Raw genomic sequence first — 15,719 nt, forward strand, 5'->3', positions numbered from 1 at the left:
GATAGATAGATAGATAGATAGATAGATAGATAGATAGATAGATAGATAGATAGATAGATAGATAGATAGATAGATAGATAGATAGATTATTCCTGTTATCACATAATGATGTGCTAAATAGCATCGAGGGGACAATTACCACCTCTGGCCAGTTCATGTTATCTTTCCCTCTTTCCTTTAGCTGCCAGACATTACACATTCTAGAATCAAGCCTGTAAGAGATCCATCCTCTAGTACTAGGGAACTCAATTAGATCACTCTGTTTACATGGTTGCTTTGTACACGTGGCATGTGAAGCTGTAAAACAAAATGTTAGTCATGCTTAGGAATGTTGGTGGGTGTGTATTTGGAAATTACAACAGCTTTTCAGATCACAGAGCTTGGATTACTGCAATTAATTTGCATTGCTTTTAAACCACAGCCGAGTCTCATGTATGCCAACAATATAAATAACCCTTAAACACGAAACTAGACAACATTGCCAGACTTCCTACTTGTCCAGCAGCATCCTTTTCGTTCTCGTTGCAAAAGGTACATTTAAATTTACTTATTTAAGTAATGTGATGATGGATGCTCGTTAATGCAAATGTATAATTAAAAACAAATAGGTTAGTGTGTTGCCTTGAAAAAAACACGTTTGTTGTAATGATAAAACAAAGGGCAATCTATGTTATCAGATTGTGTGAAATGGCAATGAAAGCAGTTCAAACAAGGTCGGGAATATTTGGGTTGCACTTAGTACTGCAATTGCATCAAGTTAAATTGGTTGTGATTTATTTTTATTGATATGGGTTAAAACTGGTACTAACATACTTTTTAAATTGATTACAATGTTCACTTGAACAATTAAAAGGAATGCAAATGTACTACCTTAAGTACTGTGTGGTGGTTTTAAAGGCGTAGAACTGTTAAAAATCTTATGGGCAAATTATGAAACAAATTGCAGAGGTTTTACAAAAAACAATTATAGGCAATTTTGGGAACCAGGATTAATTATAAAATTAGTTCTTCATTCTTAAATACGGAACATGTAAAGGCATGTTCTTATTGGTAAATGTTGCAGAATAACGCAAATATGCAGACATCGGAATGGTGCAATTGCACTTCAAAGTATTTCCATTTATTTATACCTCATAGATCTATCTCTCTCTTATAATCCTGCGATTTTAGGCATGGTGCTACCTCAAAAGTGTAATTAACCCTGCCCTCAACAGAAGTAATAGGGGACACATATGTGCAACAGGAAGCTGCCCACAAAAGAGAGAAAATACCTAAACATGTTTAACCCCTTTGCTGCCAGGCCTTTTCTCCCTCAGGTGCCAGGCCATTTTTTGGCTATTTGGAGCAGTTTGCGCTTAAGCCCTCATAGTTCTTTGCCCTCATAAGCTATCCATGCCAAATTTGTGTCCTTTTTTACCAACATCCTAGGGATTCAAGAGGTACCCAGAGTTTGTGGTTTCCCCTGAAGGAGACCAAGAAATTAGCCAAAATACAGCGAAAATATGGGAAAAAGGTCTGCAGACGAAGGCTTGTGGTTTTTTCCCCGAAAATGGTATCAACAAAGGGTTTGCAGTGCTAAAATCATCAGCTTCCCAGCTTTCAGGAACAGTCAGACTTCAATCAGAAAAACACATTTTTCAACACAATTGTGGCATTTTACTGGGACATACACCATTTTTACTATTTTTTGTGCTTTTAGCCTTCGTCCAGTTAGTGACAGAAATGGGTGTGAGACCAATGCTGGGCCCCGGAAAGCAAACCATTTATGCAAAGTAGACAGAATTCTGAATTCAGCAAGAGGGAATTTGTGTAGCTCCTACAAGGTTTTCTTACAGAAAATAAGAACTTAAATAAACAAATATTGAAATTGAGGTGAAAAAACTGCAATTTTTTCCCACGTTTTACTCTGTAACTTTTTCCTGCGATGGCAGATTTTTTAAAGCAATATACCACTACGTCTGCTGGACTCTTCTGGTTGCGGGGATATATATAATGGACTTGTTCACACCACTAACTTGTCTTTTGTGGAAAGTGGTTTATTGGCAGTGGCTGGTTGCAAGTTACAAAAATGAAAATTGAGACTTAAGTGTGGAAAGAGTCACACATCTGACTTGCTTATGAAATATGATGTAAATGTATATAGTTTTAAAAACAATTGCTACAAGTTCATATCCACCTCAATTGATTGACTCTTGTCAGCACAATTCTGAATAACGTCAGTATACCTGTGCCACATCCACCCTTCAACCCATGTAATGTGTCCCTTCTCTGACAGAAGCAGCATAAGTTGTGTCACAGACACCTGTGGTATCAAGTGGAATGAACAACTTCTAATACAACATATTGGGTCCCCAAAATGCCAGTGGTTCAGGGAAATTTAGAGGACACCCCTATCTCTTGCACAATGAAGTGCATTCTCTGTGTAGAAGAGAATCCATTCTAAACTGACGGTAGTTTGATAGTTTTACCATACATTACGATTATTCTTTTACATACTTTATGGTGATTTTTCACAATTTCGATACAGAAATAGAATGATACGGCAAGGTATTGTAAACAAAACGTGCCTGTGTGGAGCACAAACTTCTCTTGTGTACCTTGGCACTGAATGACAGATGTTTATTGTTATCCAACTTAACGCTACTGAGTTTATCAACATTGGAAGGATGGTAGGCTGAAGGGAGACTGCAGATTAAATCTGTCACCCCCTAGGCCATACCCAGGTAAGTTGTGTTCATGTATTAGACTATTCAGCCACGATACCCCTACCTTCGTAGTTTTAGCACGGGATACAAAACACTTAAGGCAAAAGGGCTCCTTTGTTGTTTTATTACCCACATTGACATCATTAGTAACTATTTATGTGCCTTCCACACACACACATTTGTTTTTTGGTACTTACGGTAATATATAATGCTGTTAAAATGAAGTATTTCCATAATAAATCAATTTGAAATGTTTAGGACAGTGGTTCCCAACCTGTGGTCCAGGGACCCCTGGGAGTCCGCAAAGTCGCCTCAGGGGTCTTTAACTGCTTAGAAAATGAAATAATATTAACATATTATATTCCCAGCTTTCAGTAATGACTCGGTAGGGGGTCCCTGGATTCCAATAGTGATTCAGTGGGGTCCCCGGATTCCAGTAATGATAAAGTGGGGGGGGGGGGTCCACATAAGTGAAAGGTTTGGAAACCACTGGTTTAGGAGATAAAGCCTTAGTATTCAGGCTATCATTCTTAGACTATTCAAATGTACCGCTTGTTTGGGATCCGAAGTGTTCCAATATTAGATGTAATTACTTTCTCAATTTATGTTTTAATGGGCAGTTACATATGGCAGTCAGCTGAAAGAAGCAGACGTACAAATTAATTTTGTGGGGTTATAGGAGCCAGTTGCTATAAAACTACGAGTCAAATAGGGCTAATCACATCAACGCACAGTGTGAACTGCGTAAGAATGCATGTTTTCATTTCCACTAACATTTTTCAGTTAAATTGTAAATAGAACATCGCATACTTTCCAGACAGTACAATATATCACTGCCTAATTTGGGCTCTGTAAATTAAGTAAGCGACTTATAAAATTTGCTCCCGGGCGGTTTTCGAAGAAGTATTTTTAAGATAAAAAAAATCATGTGACAAGATTGTTGCTTTAGAATGTATGGAAAAGGAGATGTCACCTAGCAGCTGGAGTTGCGTGCTTTGACATTGGGGAAGTAAGTTTAAGTCCCAGTGTCAGGTTAACATCCTGTGATTCTAGGCAAATCACGGACAGGGCCTGATTCACAAAGGTAACGTACACTTTTGAGTTAGTTACAAGTTTTAGTAAGTTTACTACTTTATGGCTATTCATAAAATCTGACCCTAAATTTACTCCAAAAGTGTAATGTACATCACCAACAAACTGAAGGGCCTGGGCACTGGTCATAAACTGCATTCTGTAGTAAGTTGTGTAGTACTACAATAGTACTACAAATGTACTACAAAATGGAAGAGCCTATTGCCAAAGGTAACTTGCACTTTTGAATAATTTACAAGTGTAATTTAGTCTTACACTTTTGAGTAACTTTACTACTTTGGATGTTCATGAATTCCGAGTGGGAAGATACTCAAAGGTGTAAGAGTTAATTGCTTCTGTTAATTACTCAAAAGTGTAAGACTAAATTAGTGAATAGCCCCCAGGGCCTTACATTTGGTGGCAACTTGGAAGTTATACTTTTGGAGTAAATTTATGCTCTGATTTTGAGAGTAGTCAAAAGGTAGTAAACGTACCTAAAAGTGTAAATGACTGAATATATTTGGTATGTCATTTGGTATACCTTCTCCCCAAACTAGCACCTTTTACTTTCAGCAGCTAAAGCTTATTTTAGACTAATTTTAGACTAGTTTTAGGTGAGTTGTCTCAGTAGAATAATACTTACTAATAACTTAACTTGTAGCCCTTCACCAAGTCTGTATCACAGTACCTCTTTGTGCAACCTCTAAATGAACGTCATTTTCTTTTCTCATGGTCTATTGCCTAAACTCTCTCCCATTTGACCTAAGTAACTCTTTCTCATGCTGGTCTTCAAAAATTGCCTCTTCAAATTACAAGAACTCTCGTACAGCAAAACCAAACATTTGATACAGCCGACTGGAAGTCAGTAATGACCCTCGAAGCCCTTTCGCAACCATGCCCATGTGCCACAGTGTGGTCAATTCAGCAAATATATAGACCCATTACTGACAGGCTCATTGTTATCATCATGTATTGTGCCTTAATGACCACAATTGCAAAACACAAAAAAAATCAAATGGTCAAAAAAAGGTAGATCACCTAAATGGCAATCCATAATTTACTTTCTAATCTTTCTTTATTGTTTTACATTGCAAAAAAGTCCGAAACAATTGTCCAGTGCATAAGACTTGGAAAATCATTAGGTTATTTCGAACGTACAAATACATATTACACACAATAACCGTGAAAAGTGGGTGACAAATGTATGGGTGCTGTCAGTGTAATGCACAACCAGAAGGGATTCTCCCCAATCCCTTCAGTCCTAACTTCCATGCTTCAACCGGTTTTCTCCTGCAGTGTGTGTGTCCACCACATGGAAATTCGTAATCATCCCACAAGGGCAAAGACATCGAACCGAGAAATAAGGACACATTTAAATAGTTCACACTGCCTTGCTCTTCCTGTCATGGTGAGGAGCACTCAGTACACAAGAAGCACGTGGCGGAGTACAGCAAGAGTGTAGCGCTTAATTTAACCTATGCTGGCTGAGTAAGGCAATCCGTCCTCAGCCAGTGCAAGCATAAGCACAGTTGTGGGCATAATGTTTAATAATGTAAAACATGGCTGTAAGCTATGGTGGTCACAAGCAGGGTATCTACAACTGCTGTACAACTACTTGACAGAGATTGATCAGGGCAAAGACAAAAAACACCCACTGACAACAAAAAATGTTACTAGTAATTTTGCTATGTACATACTGATTTACATGAGGCAGGAATAGGCGGGGTGCAGATAAGTGAACTCTACCCAGGAATACACCATAAGCCTAGCAAAGTAGCATTAAAGAAAAGCATTAGGTCAACCATAAGTAAAATTTGTGGGCATATTTGTACTCTGAACACAATTAGCGTCATTTTTTTAACTCTAATTCGGTGCAAAACTAACTCCACATCTATACTTTGGTGCTATACCCATCTAGCGCCAAATTTATGGAGTTAAAGTCATTTTTTAGACCTGGAAACCTACCTTGCCTTAATGAAATACAAGGTTGGGGTTCCCGTGCAAGAAATTACTCTATGGCCTTAATGCCATATTTATATTACCATGCAAAAATGGTGCACCGGAGGTAGGAGGGGTCAAAAAATGGTGCAAAGCTTGCGTTGCCCCATTTTTTTACGCCTGGGTCAGGGCAGGCGTTAGGGTACCTGTGGGCCTATTTCCATGGGGGAACACCATGGTATAAGCCCACAGGTTCCCTCCCCAGGACCAGGGACACCCACACCAGAGGGACTGTGGAGGATGGTGGACCCCATCCAAGGTAATTACAGGTAAGTACAGGTTGATATTTAATTTTTATTTTTTAAAGTGCCATAGGAGGCCCTGAAATGGGCCCCAATACATGGCACAGGGTGCAATGGCCATGCTCATCGGACTCGTGTCCCCTGTGCAGGCCATTGGGGTGGTGGGCATGACTCCTGCCTTTCCTAAGGCAGGAGTCATGTGACATGGTAGGTTTAGCGCCATAAAATGACGCTAATCTGGTTAGAGTCATTTTTTTTTTACTCTAACCTGCCTAATGTCTTTTTTGGTGCAAAACCCCCTTCTTTCATACCGCCAGCCCACCCGACTAATGTCATTTTTTTTTTTTACACTAGCCTACCCTTTGCACCGGCTTGCACCATTCCATAAATATGGTGCCCAGCTGGCGCACAGAAATGGTGCAAGCTGGTGCTAAACGTTTTGGTGCAAAACAGCGTTAGTGCAGTTTTTCATCAAAAAGTATAAATCAGGGCCTTGGTTCGCAGTAACCAAAATTATGATTATGTATAGGAGTAAAGACTATGCATGGAACTAGGCGGTTCGTGAACCTATATCCTCAATGAAAATGGGAGCAGTTTGAAGGGACACCGATTTGCCAGTTCAGGAGCACAGATATGGGAAATAGAGGTCACATGGAGCCCCCACACTTATGCTTTGTGACTAGTTTGTGTCTGGGACGGCAGGAAATGGGGCAGGAAGCTGAGGCATGAAACATGAGAAGGAGGTGTTCGAATAAGCAGACGAAGGCTCCTACGATTGTGCTGGGGTGTCAGAGTCAGAAATCTGGATTCCAGGAGCTCCAGTGAGGGGATTCACTGGAAACAGTAGCCAGGCTTGGAGCAACATGTGTGGCGTGGCGAATAAGAAGCTGCACTAGAACACTGCAGGAAACCCAAGTGGTAAGCAAAGCAGAAAGTGCAATAGCTGCACACAATACCGCGGCCACAGCAGCAGCAGCATCATTGAAGCTAATCCAGAGACACACTTCCAGGAGGCACCAAATTCAACTTACTTCTCTGTTCAAGTGGCTTTTTTTCCTTCCCCACAGCACAACAGCCCAAACAACATGGTGGCATAGCGGAAACGAGCAGCAGTTATGAGCACAGGTAACGGGCAGCAAGTGTATCAAAGGACGGAGGGTAAAATCGACTGCTGCACACTATACGCAGGGGAGGGCAAAAAAAAACTTAAAGAAAGTATATAATATAAAATATAATAATATATAATATAAAAACAGAAAAACTGAAAAAGCAAAGTATTCAGAAAGACATTTCGTTTTTTGATCAAAATGACTCTATTTTCTTTTACCTCCCACTTATTTCTACCTCCTATAGCAGGCTACTTGTCCAGGGTGACCACATCAAGTTAAAATTTGATGCAGTACTGGACTATACTAGAAATGGGGAAATTTCAGACATAGCCGCATGGGGCATTGCCTCCTTCTTTAAAGGATAAAAAGAGGAAAGTAGGCATCAAGAGGCACAACACCAACATCAGAATGTTCATAAATTCATGTTGATGTCAATGTCAATATCAGGAGAATATTAAAGACAAAACCTCACAGGGCTTATTTTGTATTTTGTGCCTCCAGATGATTGTAGGGCCAGTGACTTACCCTGGCCTCAACTATTGCTTTCTTCCAGGGGGGCAAGGATTATTTAAGGACCAATTGAAATGTGGGACACCCTGGGTTCAGCCTTAGGCAGTTCCTGTGGTGGTGTGAGAGTTCAGGATAGCAGCGGAAGCGGTCTGTTTAGTACAGGGTTGGGAGTCTCACTACTGGGAGGGGTCAGGGTCACTGGGAGGAAGAGGCCATGACAGGTGGGCCTAGGAGTTGTGGGTGGGGGGTGTGAGCACTGAGTGGTGGGGCTTACTGCACATGGAGGGGCGGGTGAAAGGAGCAGGTCACAAACACAAGGAACTAGTAACTCATGGTCTAGAATGATTGTGATGAGAAAAAGTGGTATGCTGAGGATAAAAATCAACATGAATACGTTTTGTATTCCACTAATCGGTTGTATGACCAGGTCCTGGGCCAAAAGGCTATTGAAAAACCTTTTTTTCCTTATTAAATTAGTGATGGTCAAACTAGTACGTACTCCTCTAGGTTCTTCATAATTGGTTCATGCAATGCAAATGGACTGAATAATTCACATAAATTCAGAGCAATACTTCATTGGTTAAGATCCTCCCAGGCTGAGGTGATTCTATTACAGGAAACTCATTTTACACAAAAGGTAACCTGTCCTCATGTCCCAAACTTTATTTCCCATTACTTTTTTGCATCTACTAAAGCAGCTGTTCGTGGAGTCGCAGTTCTGCTTACTCAGGACTTTCAAGGAGAAGTTCTTGAGGTCCATTGTGATCCTCAAGCAAGATGGATAGTAGTTAGTGTCAATATAGGAAGGCAACTAATTCATATTACAAGCTTTTATGATCCCATAGAGATGAAATTACCTCTCTGCAAAGTCTATACAATCTTTTGAGTACACTTCCAGGCCTCTTGGTAGTCAGCGGTGATTTTCATATAATTCAAGACATGAATATTGATGCCTCCTGCAAAAATCATTCACAAAACAAGCCCCAAGCACATCATTTTTTGACCAAACTTATTCGCTGTCTGGCCCGGCAGGATCCTTGGCGGCTGTACCATCCACAAGATCAATGTTATATTTGTTTCTCTGAAAGGTTTAATTCGGCATAAAGGATCAACTTCTTCTTAGTATCCCATGTTTGGGACAGAATCGGCTCTGGCATAATGTCCAATTATTCTTTTCCATTGCTTCAGCTATCTTCCTCTTATCAGCATTGAGAAAGACCCAGGTGGTCATTAGATAAATCTTTAATGACTAATGAAGGCTGGATCTCTTCTCTTAAGGTATCAGTTACCGAGTTTTTTACCAGAAATGAAGCATCTGCCTCTATTTTCGGGAGGGAGTCATGTAAAGCATATGTTAGAGGGGAAGCCATATAATTCAACGCTTTTCTTAGAAAAACCAAGAAGGAAAAAGTTAACAGCCTTCAGCAGGAACTCAATCTTGCCATGCGTTTGCACCAGCTACTCAGCGATCCTAAGTCTTGGACTCGCCTCTATGATGCTAAAACCCAATTGAAGAATTTTTTTCTAGAACAAGAGACTGTTAATCATAAAACATGCTTTCAGCAATACTATGAAGAGAGCGAGCATGTAGGTAAATTTGTGGTGCACTATTTTAAAAAACTCCAGAATGCTTCTTTAATCAAAACCATTTTTGACGAGTCCCAGGGGCGCATTGTGGACCAAACTAAAGAGATAGGGAAGGTGTTTTTAATTCACAATACAAATATCTATACTCCCAAGTCAGTTACATGTGACAAGCTCATTCTTGAATATCTCATATCAGTCTCTCTAGCAAGTCTTGACCAATCTGCACTGCTACAGGCAATCACTAAACAAGAGGTAGTAGAAGCCATTAGGAGCTCTGTAAATGGCAAAGCGGCTGAGGAAAATGGCCTTCCAGCAGAGTTGTACAAAAGACTGTCTGAGCAGATTGAAGGAACCCTAGCTTGGCTCTTTAATGCGATACTTAAAGGAGAAGAAATACCCAGTTCATTTACCTGGGTGACTATTGTCAGGTTCCTTAAGAAAGACAAGCCTAGCGAAAAAACGGATTCTTTTCACCCTATTAGGCTTCTCAACAATGATTATAAGAGTCTTATGAAAATTTCGGCAGCTCGTATTACACCTCTAGCTCTAGCCTTATTCATCATGACCAGAGTGGGTTTCTCCTGGTAAGATTTATTTCCACTAATACACATTTTTTGCTCAAGGCAATCGATTATTATTCTAAAAATAAAAGCAAATCAGCTATAATAATGCCCGATGCAGAAAAAGCATTTGACCTTGTATAATTGGAGCTCCTTTTTGCAATCCCCTGAAAAGTTAAATTTCCTAACAAAATGGTGCAACTTTTATCTAATCTTTATCAAGGGGTGGAAGCTAACATCCTTGTCAATTTACAAGTAGTCGGTAAGGTTTCAATACGGCGTGGGACTCGGTAGGGCTGCCCTTTGTCTCAGTTGCTTTTTGCTTTTTTTGGCGAACCATTGACCGCAGAATTGAGGCAGGATAATTCTATAAAACCTTTGATGCCGGGTGCGCCCATGCTCAAACTCTTCCCGGATGATGCAATTTTGTATCTTGCGGCTGACTCGCAGAACATCAAGAAGGCCTTCAGTAAAATTCAAGCGTTCTCCAACTTGGGAGGTTATCGGATTAATAAATCTAAAACAGAGGCATTGCTTTTTAACGCTCAAGATTCTATTTTAACAGTTGTGATGCAAATTAACTACCGGACTCCCCATCCTATCAGATACCTAGGCATCAATGTCACTCAAAATATGTCCGAACTCCACCCGATGAACTATCTCCCTACTTTTAGGAAAGCACAGGCTCTTGTGCGTGAATGGAAGAACTCACCTTTAACAATAATTGGTCGTGTTGCCTTGATAAAAATAATGATACTACCTTTATTGTTTATATTTTATAACATTATGATCAAGGCTCCACAAAATGTTTTCAATATCTTAATGTAATGGTACTGGAATTTATACGGTCAAATAAAAAATCTTGCACCCGGTTGGAGACAGTTCAGCTGACGCCAGAGTATGGGGGGCTGGCTTTGCCCCATTTTTTAAAATATCACAAGGCGACCTGCATTGATTGGATTGTAACTGCTACCTCTACATCATGTTGACTCAGACTTCTATTTGAAACTGATGCTTCTTGAAAACAATATTAATCTATTTCATTTTCTTAAAATGCCATGGCTCCCGAAACATACCAGATGTACGATCCAAACTTTTCTATGGTGCAGAGGTCTAGATCTCCAGCAAAGCTATCATTTTAGTCAGTTTCATCCAACTATCTCTTTAAGAGAAGCTGATGCATTTGGACTTCCCCTTGCCACCAAAGCTTTAAACGACTGGGAAAATCTGGGGTTGGGGAAAATTCAGGATTTCCAATTAGGGGGTAGTGTCATAACATGGGCGCAACTCTAACTCATCAATCCAGCTATTCCAGCACATGTAAACTTTTCTTACCTATTAGAGTAATACTTCACTCTATCCAATCAATGGGTTTTGTAGGCCAGTATCCTGCTGATTCATTATCTTTCAGAATTACACAAGCTATGTAGGTTCAGAAATGGGCAGGGGTTGGTAACTGGTACAGTATCCGTCTAGACGAATTGTCAGCTAAAGTTCTCCTTCCTGCACTAAGCAGAATAGCAGCTGCTACGTCCTCTGCAATGGATTCTCAGACTTGGAAGCATTAAAATAGCTACTCCACCAAAGCGGTAAGAGGCGCACATTTTTAAAGAATTTAATTCTTCACGAAGTGGATGCTCTACTATACCCCCGAGCAACTTAATAAAATGGTGCCATCAATCTCAAGCAACTATTTCCAATGCCATTGCGAGACTGGGGATTGGCTCCATGGCTGTTATCTCTGTCCTGTTGTCACTAACCATTGGATCCAAATTTTCCAATCGATTAGTTTGAAACTCCAGGTAACATTAACACCAGAACCAATGAACGCCCTTTTTGGCATAGCTAATCATCCCGGGCTGTCCAAATGTGCAAAGCAATACTTTTTTTTATTGCAACACTGCTTGCGAAATCCCTGCTTTTGCAACAACGGATTTCCCCCAACCTCAATCACATGATCAGGGCCATATGGAAGCATTATTCTGTATCGGTCAAGACTTCTTCATCCTCACTTTGGTCCTGAACCAAATCTTGAATGCAGATTCAACGAACTAACACGTTTCCACAAATTATTGGGGTACTATTACTTTATATAGAAAGCATACTAAAATTCAGCACAAAGTGGTGTTCTATTGTTTTTGATTTTTCTATGAATATGTTATATTTTATAACATTATGATCAAGGCTCCACAAAATGTTTTCAATGATCTTAATGTAATGGTACTGGAATTTATATGGTCAAATAAAAAATCTTGCACCCGGTTGGAGACAGTTCAGCTGACGCCAGAGTATGGGGGGCTGGCTTTGCCCCGTTTTTAAAAATATTACGAGGCGACCTGCATTGATTGGATTGTAACTGCTACCTCTACATCATGTTGACTCAAACTTCTATTTGAAACTGATGCTTCTTGAAAACAATATTAATTTATTTCATTTTCTTAAAATGCCATGGCTCCCGAAACATACCAGATATAAGATCCAAACTTTTCTATGGTCCAGAGGTCTAGATCTCCAGCAAAGCTATCATTTTAGTCAATTTCATCCAACTATCTCTTTAAGAGAAGCTGATGCATTTGGACTTCCCCTTGCCACCAAAGCTTTAAACGACTGGGAAAATCTGGGGTTGGGGAAAATTCAGGATTTCCAATTACGGGGTCGTGTCATAACATGGGCGCAACTCTAACTCATTAATCCAGCTATTCCAGCACATGTAAACTTTTCTTACCTATTAGAGTAATACTTCACTCTATCCAATCAATGGGTTTTGTAGGCCAGTATCCTGCTGATTCATTATCTTTCAGAATTACACAAGCTATGTAGGTTCAGAAATGGGCAGGGGTTGGTAACTGGTACAGTATCCGTCTAGACGAATTGTCAGCTAAAGTTCTCCTTCCTGCACTAAGCAGAATAGCAGCTGCTACGTCCTCTGCAATGGATTCTCAGACTTGGAAGCATTAAAATAGCTACTCCACCAAAGCGGTAAGAGGCGCAAATTTTTAAAGAATTTAATTCTTCACGAAGTGGATGCTCTACTATACCCCCGAGCAACTTAATAAAATGGTGCCATCAATCTCAAGCAACTATTTCCAATGCCATTGCGAGACTGGGGATTGGCTCCATGGCTGTTATCTCTGTCCTGTTGTCACTAACCATTGGATCCAAATTTTCCAATCGATTAGTTTGAAACTCCAGGTAACATTAACACCAGAACCAATGAACGCCCTTTTTGGCATAGCTAATCATCCCGGGCTGTCCAAATGTGCAAAGCAATACTTTTTTTTATTGCAACACTGCTTGCGAAATCCCTGCTTTTGCAACAACAGATTTCCCCCAACCTCCATCACATGATCAGGGCCATATGGAAGCATTATTCTGTATCGGTCAAGACTTCTTCATCCTCACTTTGGTCCTGAACCAAATCTTGAATGCAGATTCAACGAACTAACACGTTTCCACAAATTATTGGGGTACTATTACTTTATATAGGAAGTATACTAAAATTCAGCACAAAGTGGTGTTCTATTGTTTTTGATTTTTCTATGAATATGTTATATTTTATAACATTATGATCAAGGCTCCACAAAATGTTTTCAATGATCTTAATGTAATGGTACTGGAATTTATATGGTCAAATAAAAAATCTTGCACCCGGTTGGAGACAGTTCAGCTGACGCCAGAGTATGGGGGGCTGGCTTTGCCCCGTTTTTAAAAATATTACGAGGCGACCTGCATTGATTGGATTGTAACTGCTACCTCTACATCATGTTGACTCAAACTTCTATTTGAAACTGATGCTTCTTGAAAACAATATTAATTTATTTCATTTTCTTAAAATGCCATGGCTCCCGAAACATACCAGATATAAGATCCAAACTTTTCTATGGTCCAGAGGTCTAGATCTCCAGCAAAGCTTTCATTTTAGTCAATTTCATCCAACTATCTCTTTAAGAGAAGCTGATGCATTTGGACTTCCCCTTGCCACCAAAGCTTTAAACGACTGGGAAAATCTGGGGTTGGGGAAAATTCAGGATTTCCAATTAGGGGGTAGTGTCATAACATTGGCACAACTCTAACTCATCAATCCAGCTATTCCAGCACATGTAAACTTTTCTTACCTATTAGAGTAATACTTCACTCTATCCAATCAATGGGTTTTGTAGGCCAGTATCCTGCTGATTCATTGTCTTTCAGAATTACACAAGCTATGTAGGTTCAGAAATGGGCAGGGGTTGGTAACTGGTACAGTATCTGTCTAGACGAATTGTCAGCTAATGTTCTCTTTCCTGCACTAAGCAGAATAGCAGCTGCTACGTCCTCTGCAATGGATTCTCAGACTTGGAAGCATTTAAATAGCTACTCCACCAAAGCGGTAAGAGGCGCTAATTTTAAAAGAATTTAATTCTTCACGAAGTGGATGCTCTACTATACCCCCGAGCAACTTAATAAAATGGTGCTATCAATCTCAAGCAACTGCTTCCAATGCCATTGCAAGACTGGGGATTGGCTCCATGGCTGTTATCTCTGTCCTGTTGTCACTAACCATTGGATCCAAATTTTCCAATCAATTAGTTTGAAACTCCAGGTAACATTAACACCAGATCCAATGAACGCCCTTTTTGGCATAGCTAATCATCCCGGGCTGTCCAAATGTACAAAGCAATACTTTTTTTTATTGCAACACTGCTTGCGAAATCCCTGCTTTTGCAACAACGGATTTCCCCCAACCTCCATCACATGATCAGGGTCATACGGAAGCATTATTCTGTATGGGACAAGACTTCTTCATCCTCACTTTGGTCCAGAACCAAATCTTGAATGCAGATTCATCGAACTAACACGTTTCCACAAATTATTGGGGTACTATTACTTTTTATAGGAAGCATACTAAAATTCTGCACAAAGTGGAGTTCTATTGTTTTTTATTTTTCTATGAATATGTTGTGATTTTGAATTGTAATTTCAATGTTTTAATGTCCTATCTGCTTGTATATGCTAAATAAAAATACTTTAACAAAAAATATGGGGAATAGAAAGTTGGTTTATCCTTGTTTCTACTTGACAATCAACTGATTAGCTTCAGATACAGACATGATGCACTCATTTTTATCAAAATAGCTTTTGTTTTTCTATTAATTTCATGTTAACTATTAGTTCTCAGTAAAGGAACTACAATGCAAACAAGATGCTTCTAAAATTTAATAAAAAATATTATTGGTCTAGTTTATGGTTGTCCTATAATCTTTATATTGGAATTGGAATTTTAAATAAATGCTGCACACTTTGTACACATGCAGGTCCGAAAACAGCTTTGTTTCTAGTATCACTGAATGCAGTCTAGTTTAGATAGCAGTAAGGGAATTGTACTAAGCACTAGGACTGTGTAAAATGATTATAATGTCAGTAAAATTTACAAAATAAATGAATTTCACATTATGAAAAGTTTGCCACGTTCTGAAATGTTCGCAGGTACATCTTTTTGACACTATTTTGAGCAGATACTGACTGTCAGGAGGCTTTTTCTCCTTCAATTAGTTCTCCTCCTTCTGTCACTGTTGCAGTGCTTAATTTGTGTTGGTGGTTTCCAGGGCTGGTTACCAGCACTTATTTTTCTGCCTCAAGCATTTACTGTGAGCAAAAGACAAATATGGGAAAGATGGCGAAAGAGAAAAACGAAAAAGCGTCACAAAGGGAGAAAGCAGAAAGGTGCAACAGTGAGCTGAAGGGAGCGCCTGTAAATGGATTAAAGAGGCCCAAGTTGGCTTCAGGATTATGCTACCTCAGTATTCTATTCTCTTACATTCAATTTCAGCAGCTGTGTGTTTCAGAGTAGAGCTTTGGGTACCAGCATGTTTTTATTTACAAATGAAGCACTGCACTGTTACATCAATTTTCATGCATTATGCTGTGAAATCTAGGGGCATAGTTAAGAGCACCTAG

At 39.6% G+C, this 15,719-nt stretch overlaps 1 long non-coding RNA gene across 1 annotated transcript in view; it reads left to right on the forward strand.

Annotated features, from left to right (window-relative positions):
- Nucleotides 1–486: 486 nt before the first annotated feature.
- The window catches only part of LOC138285771 (uncharacterized), a 95,964-nt gene continuing 80,731 nt past the window's right edge, over nucleotides 487–15,719 (forward strand). The window contains exon 1 of the long non-coding RNA XR_011201646.1: nucleotides 487–531. This is a non-coding gene — a long non-coding RNA (uncharacterized lncRNA). The remainder of the gene's footprint in view (nucleotides 532–15,719) is intronic.

This window comes from Pleurodeles waltl, chromosome 1_1 (genome assembly GCF_031143425.1).
Source record: "Pleurodeles waltl isolate 20211129_DDA chromosome 1_1, aPleWal1.hap1.20221129, whole genome shotgun sequence".
Taxonomy (NCBI): Eukaryota; Metazoa; Chordata; class Amphibia; order Caudata; family Salamandridae; genus Pleurodeles; species Pleurodeles waltl.